The following is a 19148-nucleotide window of genomic DNA, read 5'->3' on the forward strand; positions in this document are numbered from 1 at the left end:
TCCCATCCTTTCCTTTCCTTCTTTTTCTCTTCTTGCCTTGCCTTCCCCTCTTCCTCCTTCCCTTCCCTTCTTTTTCCCCTTCTTCCCTTCCCTTCCCTCTTCCTCCTTCTCCTTCCTTCTCTTCTTTATTTTTCCCTTCTTTCCTTCCCTTCCCTCTTCCTCCTTTCCTTTCCCTTCCTTCTTTTTCCCTCCTTTCCTTTCCTTTCCTTCCCTTCTTTCAATCCCTCCCATCCCCACAAGGCTTTTGCATTTCTACTTTTGCAAACCCCTTCCCCCTCTCCCCCCTCCCGGAAAGAAAACCTGCCAACCCACCAAACCATGGGGCGAGAGAGGGGGGGCACGGAGGGAGAAGCGATCCACCCCAACAACAAAACGCCCCGTTTCTGTTGGGATTTTTTGGGGGGGAGGGCTGGGGGGGGTCAGCTTCCATCCTCGCACTGCTGTGTGTGGCCCTCCCTGTCCGTCTCCCCCCCTTCCCCTCCCCTCCCCAAGCGTTGTGGGTTGCGTTGTCCCCTCACAAAAACCTTGCAAAAACTTTTTGACGCCTTGGCTCGGCTTCGGACGGATTTGCAGAGTCTGGTCGGCAGGGGGCGCCAAAGACTACGCGTTTTTTTTTTAAAAAAATACCCTTCCAGCTATTTTTATTTTCTTTTTATTTTCTTCCTTTCGGTCTTATTTTTCAGAGGAAAATGAAAAATAAAAAGAGCTGCAGAAATCCACCCAGTTCTGAATCAAAACAGAAACTTTGCATTCTCCAAGCGGGTCAAGGCCAGCCAGAAATCCATCCTGGTTAAACTGGTAAGTTCACTTCTACTCTAAGGAGGAAGGAGAAGATGGGTGGATGTTGGCCAACTATTGCACAGCCAGAAGAATTTGGGACAGGGTGAGAACGGGTAATTGATACGGTCCCTTCCAGCTCTATTCCGATTGATTGATTGATTGATTGAAATGATCCAGGGCCTCCTGCTTGAGCAGGGGGTTGGACTAGAAGACCTCCCAGGTCCCTTCCAGCTCTATTCTGATTGATGGATTGAAATGATCCAGGGTCTCCTGCTTGAGCAGAGGGTTGGACTAGAAGACCTCCAAGGCCCCATCCAGCTCTATTCTGATTGATTGATTGGTCTCTCCTCTTCCTCCTCCTCCTCTCCTTCTTTTCCTCCCTGCTTCCTTTCCTACACTCCTTCTCTCCCCCTCCCCCCTTCCTACCTCCTCTCCCCCTTTCCTTCTCTCCTCCTCTTCTTCCTCCTCTTTCTTCTTCTCCATCTCTCCTCCTCCTCCTCACCTTCTTTCCCTCTCCTCTCCTTTCTTTCCTTCTCTCCTTCTCTGCTTCTCTGCCCTCCTTCCCCCTTCCCCCTTCTCTTCCTTTTCCTCCTCTCCTTCTCCCCTTCTTTTCCTCTCTGCTTCCCTTCCCTTTCTTTTCTCTCCTTCCTTCCTTTCCTTCTCTCCTCCTCCTCCCTTTCTCTCCCTTCTCATCCTCCCCCTCTCCACAAACTCCACTCCCTTCTAGCACTGATGATGTTATCTAGTTGGGTCATGAAATGTCTGCAAGAAAACCACCAAGCTCAGGGAGCACCAAGGACCCCACAGTCCACTTCCTCCTCCTCCTCCTCCTCCTCCTCCTCCTCCTCCTCCTCCTCCTCCTCCTCCTCCTCCTCCTCTCCACAAACTCCACTCCCTTCTAGCACTGATGATGTTCCCTAGCTGGGTCATGAAACGTCTGCAAGAAAATCCCCCCCCCCCAAGCTCAGGGAGCACCAAGGACCCCCAAAATCCTACGGCTTAGCCCCTTCGGGTGAACTCAGGAACTTTTTAATATTAAACCATGATACTTTTCCGTTCCCGCAAACCTTTCCCTTCTCGCCAAGTCGGACAAAAGACCAAGGGTGCCATTTTCCTGCCGCCTTCTCCACCTCCATGCCTCCCAAGACCCCGCCATTGGGATTACGGTGGCAGCAATTAATTCACACCTCTCTGCAAAGGTATTGGAATATAATCAATTAATCGAGCCCTGGCCTCTGGGCCGGTTATCAATTCTTAACTGGCTTTTGCTGACAGGCTGCCTAGTAATTAAGCAATTAAGAACTTGCCCCCTGGGATCTCCACCTACCTTCTCCTGCACCTGGTTATTAACAGAGTGAAACCTTCCTTATAATGGAAAAGTTAGGTGATTAATTGGGGGGGGAGGAGTGGGGTGGAAATCTTTTAATAAGTTTTTAGATGCTGGAACATTTTAAAGGCTGCTGTCAGGGAGCCTGGAAAATGTTCTTTGCCAGCTTTCGTGCCTAAGGTGGGACTAAGTCCCAGTCTCCTGGTGGTTGGGCCAAAGGCACCCAGCTGGCTTTTGTGGCTAAGGTGGAGCTAGAATTCACCTCTCCTAATCTGCTGCCTAAAACCCCTGTTATTAATTGGGGGTGAATTCTGCTCCTTCACCTCCAGCAAAGTTTTTCAAGGGAGGATTTACGGTCACAGACCTTATCAGGCTTGGAGAGCTGCCAGGCCGATCTCTGCAAAACGTGGCCAGGAGTCTCCAAACCAATGAAGCGAACTAATGGCCTCCTGCAAACTCCACTCCCCTTTCGCTCCCCTTTTATTTCCTCTGGGAGGGACCTGTGGCCTTACTCCCAAGTGGACCCCTGTTCTTTAGCTCTTCCCTTCGTCTGGCAAACTCTGCGCATGCGCACACTGGGAACAGGCTCCAGCTGTTCTTCTGCCCCACTGATGTCTGACTCTGAAGGCAGCTGATAACTGTCAGACGGCCCTGGCCTCCTCTCTGCCTCCGACACAGAGCCCTCGTCCGAGCCTTCCCCAGACTCCAGGACTGGCCCAGGTTCCTCCCCAACCCTCCTCACTCTCCGAATCTACTACCAGCTCTGCTGGCCACAACACATTGCAAATATCCACCTCCCCTGAGGTCGAGTGAGATGGAAGGAAAGAGGAGGAGGAGGAGGAGGAAGAAGAAGAAGGGAGGAGGAGAGAAGGATGAGAAGGGGAAGAAGAAGAAGAAGAAGAGAGGAGGAGAGAAGGAATAGGATGAGAAGGAGGAGGAAGAAGAAGAAGAAGGGAGGAGAGAAGGATGAGAAGGAGAAGAAGAAGAAGGGAGGAGGAGAGAAGGAAGAGGAGGAGGAGGAAGAAGAAGAGAAGAAGAAGAAGAAGAAGAAGAAGAAGAAGAAGAAGGGAGGAGGAAGAGGAGAGAAGGATGAGGAGACGGAAGAAGGGAGGTGGAGAAAAGGATGAGAAGGAGAAGAAGGGAGGAGGAGAGAAGGAATATGACGAGAAGGAGGAGGAGGAGGAGGAGGAGGAAGAGGAGAGAAGGATGAGAAGGAGAAGAAGAAGAAGAAGGGAGGAGGAGAGAAGGAATAGGATGAGAAGGAGGAGGAAGACGAAGAAGGGATAAGGAGAGAAGGATGAGGAGAAGAAGAAGAAGGGAGGAGGAGAGAAGGAAGAGGAGGAGGAGGAGGAAGAAGAAGAAGAAGAAGAAGGGAGGAGGAAGAGGAGAGAAGGATGAGGAGACGGAAGAAGGGAGGTGGAGAAAAGGATGAGAAGGAGAAGAAGGGAGGAGGAGAGAAGGAATATGACGAGAAGGAGGAGTAGGAGGAGGAAGAAGAAGAAGGGAGGAGGAGAAAAGGAGGAGAAGAAAGGAGGAGAGAAGGAATAGTATGAGAAGGAGAAGCAGGAGGAAGAAGAAGGGAGGAGGAGGAGAGAAGGAGGAGAAGGAAGAGGAGGAGAAGGAAAAGGAAGAAGAAGAAGAAGAAGAGGCCCTATGCCTCCTCTTCCTCCTCCTGAAGAAAACCCAGGAGGTTTAAAAAGCTGAAGGGGACCTTGGAGGTCTTCTACTCCAACCTCGCTGCTCAAGTAGAAATCGGCAGACGTCGGAAACAAACCAAAACCATGTCGTCCCCCCCCCAAACAAATGGCAGAGAAAAGGAGGTGGGGAAGGGGCTCACCGCGGTGGGCCTGCCTTTGTCCCTCCGGCCGTTGAGAAGGAATCTCGGGTTGAGATCTAAGCCGACATAAAGCCGGCTTCGAATTCAGGGGACGTCACCCTGCTTTGCCATTCTCTTTGAAACCATGAAAGGAGGGAGAAGCTCTGGGTTCGGGTGGCGTCCCCTGACCAGGCCTGCTGAGGGGATGAGAAGAGAAATAAAATAACGGGGAGGGGGAGGGAGAAAGAGAAAGCGAGACCCTCCCCCCAATACGCAGCAAGGACGGGGTGGGGGGGAATAAAAGAGCTTTTAAGGACGGGAAAAGTTCCTCTCTGGGGTGTCTTGGGACGTCTCCTTGATAAATGGAAGCCAATTTCAAAAGAAGGGGTGAAGACAACACAACACAACACACAGACACACACACAGCTGCTTTCTCCCTCTTCCTCCGCCTTCCTTCCCCCGTTGCTAAGAACCCTCCTTGCAAGCTCTCAGCAGGCGTGCAAAAGGAATTGTCGCGAAGTGACACTTTCCCGAGAATTCTGCTGTGTTTCGCACCCGGGACCTCGGCTTCAAGGCAGGTTGGGTGCCCGAGGTCGGCCATTGGGCCCCATCCAATGAGCCCGTCATACTTTTCCGGCCCGTTTCCTCGGCTTACAAAACCTCAGTAAACACGAGTTGGAAGGGACCTTGGAGGTCATCTAGTCCAACCCGCTGGTCACGGAGGAGACCCGCACTAAGGATTCGAACTGCCGAACTGCCGACTTTTCTGAGCGAGAAGCTCAGCGTCTCAGCCGCTCGGCCAGCTAGTTGGGAGCTCCAATGTATCGGTGGCGAAGTGAGACTGGATTTTCCGGGAGTTTGGGGACCCCGTTATATGACATTTCCTGCCGTGGTCGTTAAGCAGATCTCTGCAGTCGATACAGTAGTCACCCAGCTGTTAAGTGAATTTGGCTTCCCCGGTTGACTCTGTTTGTTGAAAGGTCGCAAAAGGGGATCGCGTGAGCTTGGGACGCAGCGATGGTCATAAGTGTGAGTCAGCGGCCAAGCGGCTGAGTATTGATCAGGTGAGCGTAGGGATACGGCAGAGGTCGTAAATGCGAAAAATGGTCTGAAGTCACTTTTTTTTTACAGCGGCTGTTGTAACTTAAAAAAAAAACAATTTTTATTTGTTTTTGAACAAACAAACATAAAAATAAAAATAAACCCATCTTCCATTACAAATTGTAGAAATCAATCAGAATAGAGCTGGAAGGGACCCTGGAGGTCTTCTAGTCCAACCCCCTGCTCAAGCAGGAGACCCCAGGCCATTTCAATCAATCAATCAATCAATCAATCAATCAGAATAGAGCTGGAAGGGACCCTGGAGGTCTTCTAGTCCAACCCCCTGCTCAAGCAGGAGACCCCAGGCCATTTCAATCAATCAATCAATCAATCAATCAGAATAGAGCTGGAAGGGACCCTGGAGGTCTTCTAGTCCAACCCCCTGCTCAAGCAGGAGACCTTAGACCATTTCAATCAATCAATCAATCAATCAATCAGAATAGAACTGGAAGGGACCTTGGTGGTCTTCTAGTCCAACCCCCTGTGCAAGTAGGAAACTTTAAACTATTTCAATCAATCAATCAATCAAATCAATCAGAATAGAGCTGGAAGGGACCCTGGAGGTCTTCTAGTCCAACAATGGCTGCCCAGTCTCTTCTTAAAAACCTCTAGTGTTGAAGCACTCACAACTTCTGGTGGCGAGCTGTTCCACCGGATCATTGTCTTCACGGTTAGGAAATTCCTCCTTAATTCCAGGTTGCTTCTGTCCTTGATCAGTTTCCATCCGTCTTTTCTCATCCTGCCTTCTGGTGCTTTGGAAAATAGGTTTGACCCCCACCCCCACCCCACCCCTTTTCCTCTTTGGGGGCAGCCCCTCCAATCCTAGGATCCTGCTAGGACGCCCCTGGGTTAAATAGTTCGATTTCTGGCATTGCAAGTGTATGTGTTTTTTTTTAATGTCGAAATCGGTTTGCACGCCAGGGTGTCTTTCGGCCGATTCGGCCCCCCTCCATGCGCCGTTTTGTGCTTAAGGATGCGGGAAGTGACAGCCGGGCCCAGCAGGGGGAACATCTGGACGGGGAAAGTGTCAAAACACGGCTCCGTTTCAAAGCAGGGAGTTTATTGGCGACGGCAAAACGGCGGGGTTTGACCCAAATTTTATACTGTGCCTGCCGCACTCTGACGTTGCCACGGGGAGTTTTTCACTGCAGCCGAGACCTTCCATTTTCTAGTGAAGGGTTTAATGGGAAAAACGCTAGTGGAACATCTAAAATCAAGTTAGAATTTGTTTAGGGTCTCCCGCCTGAGCAGGGGGTTGGACTAGAAGACCTCCAAGGTCCCTTCCAGCTCTATTCTGATTGATTGATTGAAATGGTCTGAGGTCTCCTGCTTGAGCAGGGGGTTGGACTAGAAGACCTCCAAGGTCCCTTCCAGCTCTATTCTGATTGATTGATTGAAATGGTCTGAGGTCTCCTGCTTGAGCAGGGGGCTGGACCCGAAGACCTCCAAGGTCCCTTCCAGCTCTATTCTGATTGATTGATTGAAATGGTCTAGGGTCTCCTGCTTGAGCAGGGGGTTGGACTAGAAGACCTCCAAGGTCCCTTCCAAGCTCTATTCTGATTGATTGATTGAAATGGTCTAGGGTCTCCTGCTTGAGCAGGGGGTTGGACTAGAAGACCTCCAAGGTCCCTTCCAGCTCTATTCTGATTGATTGATTGAAATGGTCTAGGGTCTCCTGCTTGAGCAGGGGGTTGGACTAGAAGACCTCCAAGGTCCCTTCCATCTCTATTCTGATTGATTGATTGCAATGGTCTTGGATCTCCTGCTTGAGCAGGAGGCTGGACTAGAAGACCTCCAAGGTCCCTTCCAGCTTTATTCTGATTGATTGAGTGATTGATTGAAATGGTCTAGGGTTTCCTGCTTGAGCAGGGGGCTGGACTAGAAGACCCCCGAGGCCCCTTCCAGCCCTTTTACCTCCCTTTCTAACTTCGCCTTTGCAAAAGCAGAGTCCCTTCCAGCTCTATTCTGATTGATTGATTGAAATAGTCTAAGGTTTCCTGCTTCAGCAGGGGGTTGGACTAGAAGACCTCCAAGGTTCCTTCCAGCTCTATTCTGATGGATTGATCGATTGAAATGGTCTAGGATCTCCTGCTTGAGCAGGAGGCTGGACTAGAAGACCTCCAAGGCCCCTTTCGACTATATTCCTGCTGAAAGGCTCTCCACCAAAATCATATTTTTCATCTACACAAATTCCCTTTGTTGCTGACCCTTCATTTTGCCTTCCAATTCCCCCACCCACCCCTTCTCCCTGCGTTGCGAGGGTGCCCGTTGGTTGGGGCACGGGGAAAACCTTGGCCAAGCCCCCCAAAAATCACCCCCCAAAAAAGCCTGCGATGCAAAAATAAAAATCTTGCCCCATTTGGCGAAGGTGGAGGGCAGGTAGTTCAGCTCTGCAAACGCAGGCAAGTCCTTGACTTACAGCAATCCATTTAGTGACTGAAATTGCCACAGCGTTGGGGGGGAAAAAAAGTGACTTAGGAAAATGCTCCTTAAATGGCTTTAAGGCCGTTTTTCACATCACCGTTGCCGCCTCTGCATAGTCACCTTGTCCAAATTCACACGCTCGGCCACTGGCTCGTATTTGCGACGGTCGCGGTTTCCCCGGGGGTCTGTGTGTGTCACCCGATCCCCTTTTGCAATTCACTTAACCACCGGGTGACCGATTTAACAATGGCAGTCATTCGCTTAACCACCGCGGGCCAGGGAGGTCGTGCAAAACGACGGCCCAACACGTTTAAACGTTTCACTTAGCGACAAAAAAATCGTAAAAGTTGTCTTTTTTCGGGTTTGAAGCTAGCTCATCCCATTGCGGTCTCGTTCTCTGCTCCGATCCAATCGGTTTACTTTGCAGTCCCCGTCGTCCCCCCGGTTCGGTGGCGAACGTTTAACCCCCCCCCCAAGTATGGAGCACAAAGATATGCCCACAATTGCACACCCCTGTCCAACCTAACCAGCGTAGGAAAAATTGCCAATTGTGCAGTTTTAAGCCTTTTTCTCTTCCGCTCAATTACATTTCCTAATCTTCGTCCTCTCGGCTGCTACCGCCGAAGAAACTTGCCCGATTGAGCGAAGATGCTTCAGTGTCATCTCTCCTATTTTCCCAGCGGGTAACGGTGGTCACAAACCACCGTTACGGGGGTGGGGGGGGGAAAGTGTTTCGTTTCCCGTTTGCAACAACAAACCTTCCTCGCCTTCCTCCTCCTTCCTCCTCCTCCTCCCCAAAATGAGAAACGAATTGGTGTCCAAAATGAATTCTTTGCTTGGAAGCAAAGAATTCATTTCCGACACCAATTCGTTTCTCATTTTGGTTTTTTTGGGGGGAGAGGGGAAATAAAAATATAAACCATATTTATGTCGAGATATGTTTGTTCCCGGCAATCAGCCGTAGAAATGGAGAAGTGGAGGCCAAATGGTGCGTTACCAGCCCCGGCTTAGCTTGGCATTGTGTGTTGTGCAATTTGTGTGTTGATGGGATTTTGTGGGTTGCCATAAGCTAGGTGGGTGGGTGGGGAAATAAATGAAATTACGCCATAATTAGAGGCAAGGGAATGGTCTTCTACATGCTGGGGCGTTTAGTTTTTTTGCCCGAGATGGAGAAAGTTTGAACTAGGTCAAGACACTCTTTGCTCGGATTGGGGAGTTGTGTGTGTGTGGGGGGGGGGGGAAGAGCCACACCTGAGCTGGTCAACAAGGTTGAAAAATGTGAGGTTGGTGGAGTGAATCTCTTGGTCTCCATAATGACCGGAGCGAAAGAGGGAAATTTTGCAACATTCTTAGAAGAGTAGAATTAGATTGGATTAGATTAGATCAGAGTAGAGTAGAGTAAATAAGAGAAGAGGAAGGAGAAGGAAAAGAAGGAGAAAGAAGAAGGGAAAGAACAAGGAGAAGCAGAAAAGAAAAAGGGAGAAGAGAAGAAGAAGGAGAAAGAGGAGAGAAAAGGAGGAGAAAGGAAAGAAGGAGAAGGGAAAGAAGGCGAAGGGAAAGAAGAAGGAGAAAGAAGGGAAAGAAGGAGAAGGGAAAGAAGGAGAAGCAGAGAAGTAAAAAGGAGAAGAGAAGAAGGAGAAAGAGGAGAGAAAAGGAGGAGAAGGGAAAGAAGGAGAAAGAAGGGAAAGAAGGCGAAGGGAAAGAAGGAGAAAGAAGGGAAAGAAGGAGAAGGGAAAGAAGAAAGAAAGAAGGAGAAGCAGAGAAGAAAGAAGGAGAAAGAGGAGAGAGGAAGGAAGTTAAGAGGAAAAGGAGGAAAAGGGAAATTAGAAAGAGGAGAAGCAGAGAAGAAAGAAGAAGGAGAAGGGAAAGAAGAAAGAGAAGGAAGGGAAAGGAGGAGGAGAAGGGAAAGAAGGAGAAGCAGAGAAGAAAGAAGAGAGAAGGAGAAAGAGGAGAGAAGAAAGAAGAGAAGAGAAAAAGGAGAAGGGAAAGAAGGAGAAGCAGAGAAAAAAAGAAGATAAAAGAAGGAGATGGAGAAGGAGAAGGAGAGGAGAAGCAGAGAATAAAAAGAAGAGAAGTGGTGAGAACTACAGAAGAAGAAAATGAAAAGAGAATAAAGGGTTAGAATGGCTTGGATGTATTGATGAGAGGGGAGAGGAGAGAAGAGAAGAAGAAGAGAAGGGAAGAGGAAAGAAAAGAAGAGTTTCCCAGCCATAACAATTTAAGATGGGTGGACTTCAATTCCCAGAATTCTCCATCCAGCATATTGGCTAGGGAATCCTGGGAGTTGAAGTCCACCCCTCTCCCACCGTAAAATTAAAAGAGAAAAAAAGAGAGGAAGGGCTACCATTTATAGTACGTATAAGCTTCCCTTCCTACAAGCCGCTAAAAATATCCGCAAGAGCTAAGAGATTCGTTTAAATGTTCCTAATTTAGCCAGGAAGCTGTTCTGGACAATTAATTTCTCATTTCTTCGGGAGGGTTTATTTGTAGCAGGAACTCGGGAACTAAACTTGGTTTATGCTTTGAGCTGTGGGCAATCAGTGTCAGAAACAGGCTGAGATTCGGGAGGGGTCAGCCAATTTTTGACCTCCGGTGCAATTTTGGGGGGTGGGTAACATCAGACGGGCGTCCGGTGGAAGAAATTAAAAAAAGAACAAACGAGCTGAAAAGAGAAATAAATAGACATTCTTTGCAGGTAGAATTTGAATGGTTATAGACCAGGACTCTCCAAATTTGGCACCTTGGTGGCTTGTGGACTTCAACTCCCAGAATCCCTCAGTGAGCAGTGAAACTGGCCGGTTAGGGAATTCTGGGAATTGAAGTCCACAAAACGTGGCCATTTGAATCTTTATGGACTTCAACTCCCAGAATCCCTAGCCAGCAGCAAAATGGCTGGTTAAGGAATTCTGGGAATTGAAGTCCACAAAACATGGCCATTTAAAGACTTGTGGACTTCCACTCCCAGAATCCCGTAGTCAGCAGCAAATGGCTCGTTAAGGAATTCTGGGAATTGGAGTCTACAAAAATTGGCGGTTTGAATCTTTATGGACTTCAACTCCCAGAATCCCCTAGTCAGCAGCAAATGGCTGGTTAAGGAATTCTGGGAATTGAAGTCCACAAAATGCGGCAATTTGAATCATTGTGGACTTCAACTCCCAGAATCTCCCAGCTAGCAGCTAAAATGGCAACTAGGGAATCCTGGGAATTGGAGTCTACAAAAAGTGGCCATTTGAATCCTTGGGCACTTCAACTCCCAGAATCCCCCAGCCAGCATCAAATGGCTGGCTAAGAAATTCTGGGAATTACAATACAATACAATAGCAGGGTTAGAAGGGACCTTGGAGGTCTTCTAGTCCAACCCCCTGCCTAGGCAGGAAACCACACCTTGCCATTTGAATCCTTGTGGACTTCAACTCCCAGAATCCCCCAGCCGGCCTGGCAGGGGAATTTTGGGAGTTGAATTCCACAAAGTCTTTGGAGACCCCTGGCCTAGGGTCTCCTACTCGAGCCGGGGGGGGGGGGGGGTTGGACTAGAAGACCTCCAAGGTCCCCTTCCAACCTTATCATTCTATATTTCTACAAATCGGGGATCTCCATGTCCTTGATCCCTTTAAAGATCGGAGGGAGGGGGGGGAATACCGAGGATAGATCCCCTTCTGAGGAAGATTATGCTGAAATGCGTTGCCGAAAATCCACCGCGATGACAACTGTTTATGAAATAAGCCCTCGGGCCGTTTCCAGGATAATCAAATCCATAAATATAGATTCTCTCTTGAAAACGGGGAAGCGATTTGGGCCTCAACGGCGGTTATCAAGAGATTAAAAAAAAAAAAAAAGATAACACATCTGTAATCAAGTAATTTCCTCGGCTTCTTCATTCAGCCGTGCCATCGATAACGCAACAAGACGCTTTTCGGTTTGAGGTTGGCGAGACTCGAGTTTTGATTTATTTTTTTAATTTTTTTCTAAATTTATCAATCCATTTTGCAGATCCTTCTGAAAATCTAAACCAAGAAGGACATCCTCAATTTCTGGAGTTTGATTGTGCTAGGAATTTGCACGTGTGTGTGTCAAAAATTATAGTGGTTATAATTCACTTTTTTTAAAAAAAGTGACTTTTAAAGATGGCGTCTCTTCAGCCAGCAAAGACGGCCTAATAATTATATTTTATTTTTGCCTGCTTTATTCTGGAAAACAGTCCTTTATTTCACCACCCGTCAGACTTCTGTGTAAAAAAGAAAAGGAAGCATTTTTTAAAAACTCTTTCTGACACTGATTCTCAACTTTAAACATGTGTGGACTTCAACTCCCAGGATTCCCCAGCCAGCGTGGATGCTGGGAGTCGAAGTCCAGACGCAATGGCTGGGGAATTCTGGGAGTTGAAGTCCACACCTCTTTAAAACGGCTAAAATTGAGAAGCACTGCTCTGTGATCAAGTCTCAAACCTTGGATGGGAAATCATGAGCCTGGAAAGGCAGCGTGCGGTAGTGGTTAAAGCTAGAGACCTGGGTTATCACCTTTTTCTCAGCTCAATCTACCTCACAGGGTTGTTGTAATTTTAATAAAAAAATAAAAGAGATAAGTGAGGGGGGGAAAAAAACCCTGTTCAACTACAGGTAGTCCTTGACTTAACGATTCGTTTAGTGACCGTTCAAAGTTACACGGGCCCTGAAAAAAAGCGAATTATGACCATGTTTCACACTTACGACCGTGGCAGCATTCCCCACAGTCGCGTGAACAAAATTCAGACCTGTAGCCACTGACTCACGTTTATGACGGCTGCCATATCTCGGAGTCATGCGAGTGCAAAGTCAATGGGGAAGCCAGATTTATTTAACGACCGTGTTACTAATTGAACAACTGCAGTGATTCACTTAACAACGGTGGCAAGGAAGCTCGTAAAATGGGACAAAACTCACTTTAAAAATATCTCATGTAACAGCAGGAATTTTGTGGACCTCCTGTATGTTTTTAGTAATTCCAAATATTCCTTCCTAAGTTTGTTCTCCCCTGTCCCTTTCACCGTGCATTGAAAGGCTCAAAAAATATCCTCATTTTCCTAACGAGATTTGCCCAATATTATTATTTTGCAGGTTCGAACTACTGAGCGAGATCCATTTCAAAATAGAAAACTGGATTGGGAAATTGAGAAAAGCATCGGATGATTGCTGGGCAGACAAAGGTAGGATATAAATGACACCAAAAAATAAATAAACAGATCAAATAAAAAATATATATCAGATCAAACCGAATTTAAAAAAATAAAACCCGGAGAAATGAATGAATAAAAATAAGCGGTTGAATAAAAACAAACAAACAAATAAACTAAAAGTAAATAATAATAAATATCAAATAAAAATGAAAGAATGAATGCGATAAAAAACGAACAAAATAAAAAAACGATAGCAAAAATGAATGAATCAAACGAAAAGAAATAAAAATAAACAACCGGCGGAAGAAAATAAAAACCAACCAATGAATAAAACAAAAATACATTAAAAACAAATGAATGCATCAAACAAATATAAATGAATGAATACAATAAAAACGAATGAAGGAAAGAATGAACGGACGAATAAAACAGCCTCTTTGTGAAATCAATGTTAAGAAATACAAAATGATAAAGACACAAACAAAAAGGGACCTAGAATAAATAAACATGTACAATAACAATGAAAGGATGGATAGATGAATTAAAAAAATAAACGAATTGATACCGATATGGCTAAGCTGTTATAAGTGTAAATTTGTCTCTTGTGTTTTGTCTTTTAAATGTTGGAAAATTCAATAAATACGATTAAAATAATAATAGTAAACGAACGAATGAAATAGAAATAAATTCTTAAAAATCAAGGGATGGATGAAATAAAAAGGAACGGATGGATGAAAGAGCAACGAAAGAAAGAAAAATTATGCATTAAAAAATGCATACAAATAAAATAAAATAATATAAAATAGACATCTTTTCCAGCAGACATCTGGGCCTCGCAAACTAAGTTGGCTTGATCCCATCCAGGGAGGTCACAGGTCAGATAGCGCATTTAACCATCTCTGTTCACACATATGGGACAGGAATAAAAAGCTGTTTATTTTTAATTTTTTAAAGAAAAAAGCATTTAAAAAAAGAACACTAGGCCATTACAAATAAAATCCACTTTTAATTCTTGCACGAGGCTTCATCTGCTCATCCCAGATACAACCCCAGAAAGAGGGTCCTGGAGACTCTCCCTCTCTTTGCATATCCATCCTTTCCTTCCAAAGTTGGGGTACCATATCCCTCAATCTCCCCCCCCACCACCACCCCAGTTTAACCCTTCGGCCAAAGCGTTGGAAGGCCGAGATTTTCCTGGGATGTCGCTTGCAATTCTTTGCTGGCCGACGGCCGATTTCTTGCGTGTCTTACCTTACTATTTCTAGGGTCCTCTCCGGACAGAATCGCTCCGGTCAGTCTTGATGGCACAAATTGGAAAAAGGATTGATTTTTTTTAAAAAAAAAACCACAGCGCCAAAGCCGAGCGTTGGAACCAATTATTTTGGGATTATCCCGGATGGTTAGGAGCGAAAGCGCTGAACTCATCACACACAACAGAAAGCCAACGGGAGGTATTTTCATCCCATCTCTCCTATTTAAAGGTAATTTGGTCTCATTTATGTCCTTTACACGAATCGGAGGGGGAAAAACACAGCGCCTGGGTTAGTTAGATAGATAGATGATAGATAGATAGATAGATAGATAGATAGATAGATAGATAGATAGATAGATAGATAGATAGATGATAGATAGATAGATGATAGATAGATAGATAGATGATAGATAGATAAGATAGATAGATAGATAGATAGATAGATAGATGATAGATAAGATAGATAGATAGATAGATGATAGATAGATAGATAGATAGATAGATAGATAGATAGATAGATAGATAGATAGATAATCTATATAATATATTTAGATCCTGGAGATTTTAAAAAAAAAACTTTTAAAGAGTGTTTGGGGAATACATCGGCTTGGAAAATTCATTTTGAAATGGGATCTGTCCTTCTCAATTTTAGCAACTTTGAGAGGGGTGGACTTCAACTCCCAGAATCCCCCAGCTGGCATGCTTTAAGATGGGTGGACTTCAACTCCCAGAATCCCCCAGCTGGCATGCTTTAAGATGGGTGGACTTCAACTCCCAGAATCCCCCAGGTAGCATGCTTTAAGAGAGATGGAGTTGAGAGGAAACTTCAGAGATCATTTAGCTCAACCCCAGCCGAGCGCTAGGAAGTTTCTCCTTAGTTCCAGGTTGCTTCTCTCCTTGATTAGCTTCCATCCATTGTTTCTTGTCCTGCCTTCATGTGCTTTGGAGAATAGGTTGATCTCCTCTTCTTTGGGGCAGCCCCCCAAATAATGGAAGACTGCTCTCATGTCACCCCTGGTCCTTCTTTTCTCTAGACTGGCCAAACCCAGTTCTTGCAACCATATCAATCAATCAATCAATCAGAGAGCTGGGAGGGACCTTGGAGGTCTTCTAGTCCAGCCCTATGCTCAAGCAGGAAACCCTAAAGTAGCCAAACCCAAATCCTGCAACTGTTCTTTCTGTGTTTTAATCTCCAGGCCTTCGATCCTCTCAGTTCTTCTTCTCTGCACTCCCCCCCCCCAAAGTCTCAACCTCTTTTTTGTAATGTGGGGACCAAAACTGGATGCAGTCATATTTCCAGGTGTGGCTTTACTAAGGCTTTACAAAGCGGTACTAACCCTTCGTCTGGTTTTCATTCTGTGCCTCTGTTTATACAACCCAGGATCATAGTGGCTTTTTTGGCTGCTGCCGCACACAGCTGGCTCAGGTTGAAGGCATCGTCCGCTAGGACTCCAAAGCCCATCTCACCGTTATAGTTGTTGAGCCAGGTTTGGCCTAAAATATACTACTGCCTTAGGATTTCCCTGTCCAGGTGTCAAATCTTTGCTTTTGAAATGAAAGCACTTTTGAACAGAAAAGCAAACAAATATATATTTTGATCAGAAGTCTGGCACAGAATGCTGCCAGCCAAAACGAAAAACACTGAATGGCTCGTGGGAGAGAGGTCCTGGGCATGTGCAGACTCCCCCATCATAAAACGGAGTGGCTCATTGAAGCAGGAGTTCTCGTCCCCAGGAGGTCCAAGTTCAGAATTTAGCCAGGAAGCATCAAGATGCTGTCAAGATGCACCATCTTAATTTCCTACAGTTTGCAAAAACGTGCACGGGTCTATTAGTTCATGTGAAGCCTCCTACCTATTTTCCCTCCGACTCTTTTTGCAAACAGGGTCCGTTCTCCTTTTATCTTTCAAACCCCCCTCTTCCCCCCCCCCGCCCCCGAGAAGTGGCCAGGCGAGAACGTCCAGGCGGGCGACGTGTTCTCCACCAAGTTCACTAGAAGGAGACTTGACCGGTGTTCAGGAAGCCATCTCGTAAAAATAACCTTCGGCGCATCCTCTCCATGGCTTCCCTCGGGGCCTGATGGAAGTAGAAGTCCCCCGAATTCGAATCTAGCCCTCCCCACAACCAGAGAAAGGAAGCTGTGCCGAACCTTCTCTGCGGAAACCAGGAGTTCACTCCATTTCTTGACGTCTCGGCTTTTTCCCACGGTAAAACTCACCGTTGAAAGCCGACCGGTTCCGTGGTCCTGAATCGATCCTGAATCAATTCTTTGGATCGGAGACCGTTTGGGTAGAGAACAGCCCACCCCCCCTCCCCCAAAATATGCATTTTTTCCCCCTTCACTCCGAGTGCTCTTCGCTTCCTTCTCGGCGTTGCCAAATTAATATTCCGGCTACGAACCCCATGCTTCACAGCTTAATCTACGCGCGGCTGACAGCTTCTTTGGCGGTTTGCTTTGGTGTCTCCCACATTAGCTCAACGGATGTCAGTGGGTGTAAAATCTGCTTTTTACTTTGGTTCGCCTGCATTTTTTTTCGCTCGGGGCCTGTTGGAGGCGATTTGGTCTCTGACCTCCAAAGTGGAGAAGTAGCTCCGTGTCTACTCACGGCACGAAATGCAAAACGAGAGCCTCCTACGGTTTATCGGGGATGACCGCGCGGTGAATAATGCTGCCAAACGATAGTATAAATTTAAAAAATACAGGCAGGCCTCCGCTTACAACAGTTTAGTGACCGTTCGGAGTTGCAACGACACTGGGGAAAAAAAGGACTTAGTTAGGACCACTTTTCACACTTTCGACGGTCGCATGATGAAAATTTAGATGCTTGGCAGCCGGATGATGGTTTTGCAACCATTCTGACAGGTAAAGTCAACGGGGAAGCTAAAGGCCCATGGGACTAACTTAACAACTGGAGTGATTCACTTAACAATGGTGGTGAGAAAAGTCGTAAAATGAAGCAAAACTCACCTGATTCCAAATGGCTCACTTCTAGCTCTATTCTGATTGATTGATGATGATAGATAGATAGATAGATAGATAGATAGATAGATAGATAGATAGATAGATAGATAGATAGATGATAGATAGATAGATAGATAGATAGATAGATAGATGATAGATGATAGATGATAGATAGATAGATAGATGATAGATAGATAGATGATAGATAGAAAGAAAGAAAGAAAGAAAGAAAGAAAGAAAGAAAGAAAGAAAGAAAGAAAGGTAGGTAGGTCTAGGGTCTCCTGCTTGAGCAGGGGATTGGACTAGAAAACCTCTAAGGTCCCTTCTAGCTCTATTCTGATTGATGATAGATGATAGATAGATAGATAGATAGATAGATAGATAGATAGATAGATGATAGATAGATAGATAGATAGACAGATGATAGATAGATGATAGATGATAGATAGATAGATAGATAGATAGATGAAAGAAAGAAAGAAAGAAAGAAAGAAAGAAAGAAAGAAAGAAAGAAATGTCTAGGGTCTCCTACTTGAGCAGGGGGTTGGAGTAGAAGACCTCCAAGGTCTCTTCCAACTCTGAAGAGAAGAGCATTGCAGAACGCAGAAAGCAATTTTATAGATATAAAGAAACGCTCCACTATTCCCAAAGCAAACATTTAAAAATATTTTTATCCGCTTTTCTATTGCTTTAAGAAAAAAACAAACTCTCTCAGAGCAGCTAATGGGGGGAAAAAAACCATCAAGAAGTAGACATTTAAAATCCATTTTCAAGCAGACATCTGAAAATCAATCCAATCTTTTTTGCACCCCCCCCCTCCAAATCGCAACCTATTCAGGGGTGGATTGCTGCCAGTTTTACTAACGGTTTGCAACCCATGCGCATGCACTGTTCAATGTAAATTGTTCTTCGCGCATGCACAGAACAATTGACAGTGAGCTGCGCATGCCAAAATAGCGAGGTAACCAAAATGGCGAGGTAACCGATTCGGGGTATGGCAGGCCTGGTACTGGTTCGGCCAAATGCAACCCACCTCTTTACCTATTCACCATAAAGACGAGACCCACCGAAATAGCTTGGAGGCGTAATGTAGAGTTTCTACTTTTTCCTGCCCCAAAAACCTGCCCCCCCCACTTAATCCACGAAAGGAAAAACATATTTATGAAAATTGCACATGGAGAATTAAGAAAACACTTGCTGAGGGATTTATCTCCCCTAATGAAATTTTAACACTACTTTGCAGGGATTAGCCGTTGCCTTTTAGGGAGGGGTGGGTGGGTGGGTGGAAATGTGGATTTTTCTCTTTGGGAAGAACTCAAACCTGGAGCCCAGCCGATCACGTAATCGATCCTTGATCATCGCTAGCCTTGATACAGTGAATCGTTTTTGGGATTTCTTCACGACGATTGGAATTGTTGAGCTTTGCAACATCAGATAAAAGTCCTAAATTGTGTTGGGATTTATTGTTGGGATGTATTTTTACACAACCACTACAGTAGTATTCGGCCAGTAGATGGCAGTGTTTACAAGTTTGGATCTGTGGTATATACTCTAGGCTCTTTTGTTCTAAGTGGAGTTTCCTGTATCCTGTTGCAGTAAAAAAAACAACAACAGCTGAGCAGTAAAGCACATGGTGACTGTGCTCTTTGTTTGCTCTGCGGTGCTATGGATAAACAGAATTTCTAACCAATTGTCTTCCTAAATTTTATTTTTGCGGTCTCTCTTAAAGCCAAATTTCAAAATGCATCGTGATACATCTAAAAGGTTTTGCAATTTTGGAGAACAGTTTGGATTTTACCTAATCTGGTGCACAACTAAAACTACTACTACTACTACTACTACTACTACTACTACTACTACTACTACTACTACTACTACTTCTTCTTCTTCTTCTTCTTCTTCTTCTTCTTCTTCTTCTTCTTCTTCTTCTTCTTCTTCTTCTTCTTCTCCTCCTCCTCCTCCTCCTCCTCCTCCTCCTCCTCCTCCTCCCTATTCTTCTTCTTCTCTTCTACCCCTCCTCCTCCTCTTCCTCCTCCTTTTCCTGCTTCTCCTCCTCCCCCTCCTTCTTCTCCTTCTCCCCATTCCTATTCCTCTTTCTTTTCTTCTTTCCTTCCTCCTCCTTCCTCCTCCCCTTTTTCTTTCTCTTTTCCTTTCCTCTCCCTCTTTCTTTCTCCACCCATCTCACCCCCAGGCGACTCTTGTGTCCCCCCCCCCGCCATCCAAAATTATCCTGGAGAAGCAAAGCCATATTTAAGAAAACAAAAGGAGGACAACTTTTTCAGGCTAAGGATGCTCGCTCTGTGGCCATTGCAGAAGAAGAGGAAAATAATTATTA

General features: G+C 45.7%; 2 protein-coding genes across 2 annotated transcripts in view; both read left to right on the top strand.

Moving 5' to 3' along the window:
• The window catches only part of C1QC (complement C1q C chain), a 326718-nt gene that overhangs the window by 200206 nt on the left and 107364 nt on the right, over positions 1-19148 (top strand). The gene's annotated exons all lie outside the window — the stretch shown is intronic.
• Positions 12548-19148, top strand: part of EPHA8 (EPH receptor A8) — an 80327-nt gene continuing 73726 nt past the window's right edge. The window contains exon 1 of the mRNA XM_081955092.1: positions 12548-12630. The gene's annotated coding sequence lies outside the window, so the exon portion shown is untranslated. The remainder of the gene's footprint in view (positions 12631-19148) is intronic.

The sequence above is a fragment of the Natrix helvetica genome (assembly GCF_964273705.1).
Source record: "Natrix helvetica genome assembly, chromosome: 5".
Classification (NCBI taxonomy): domain Eukaryota; kingdom Metazoa; phylum Chordata; class Lepidosauria; order Squamata; family Natricidae; genus Natrix; species Natrix helvetica.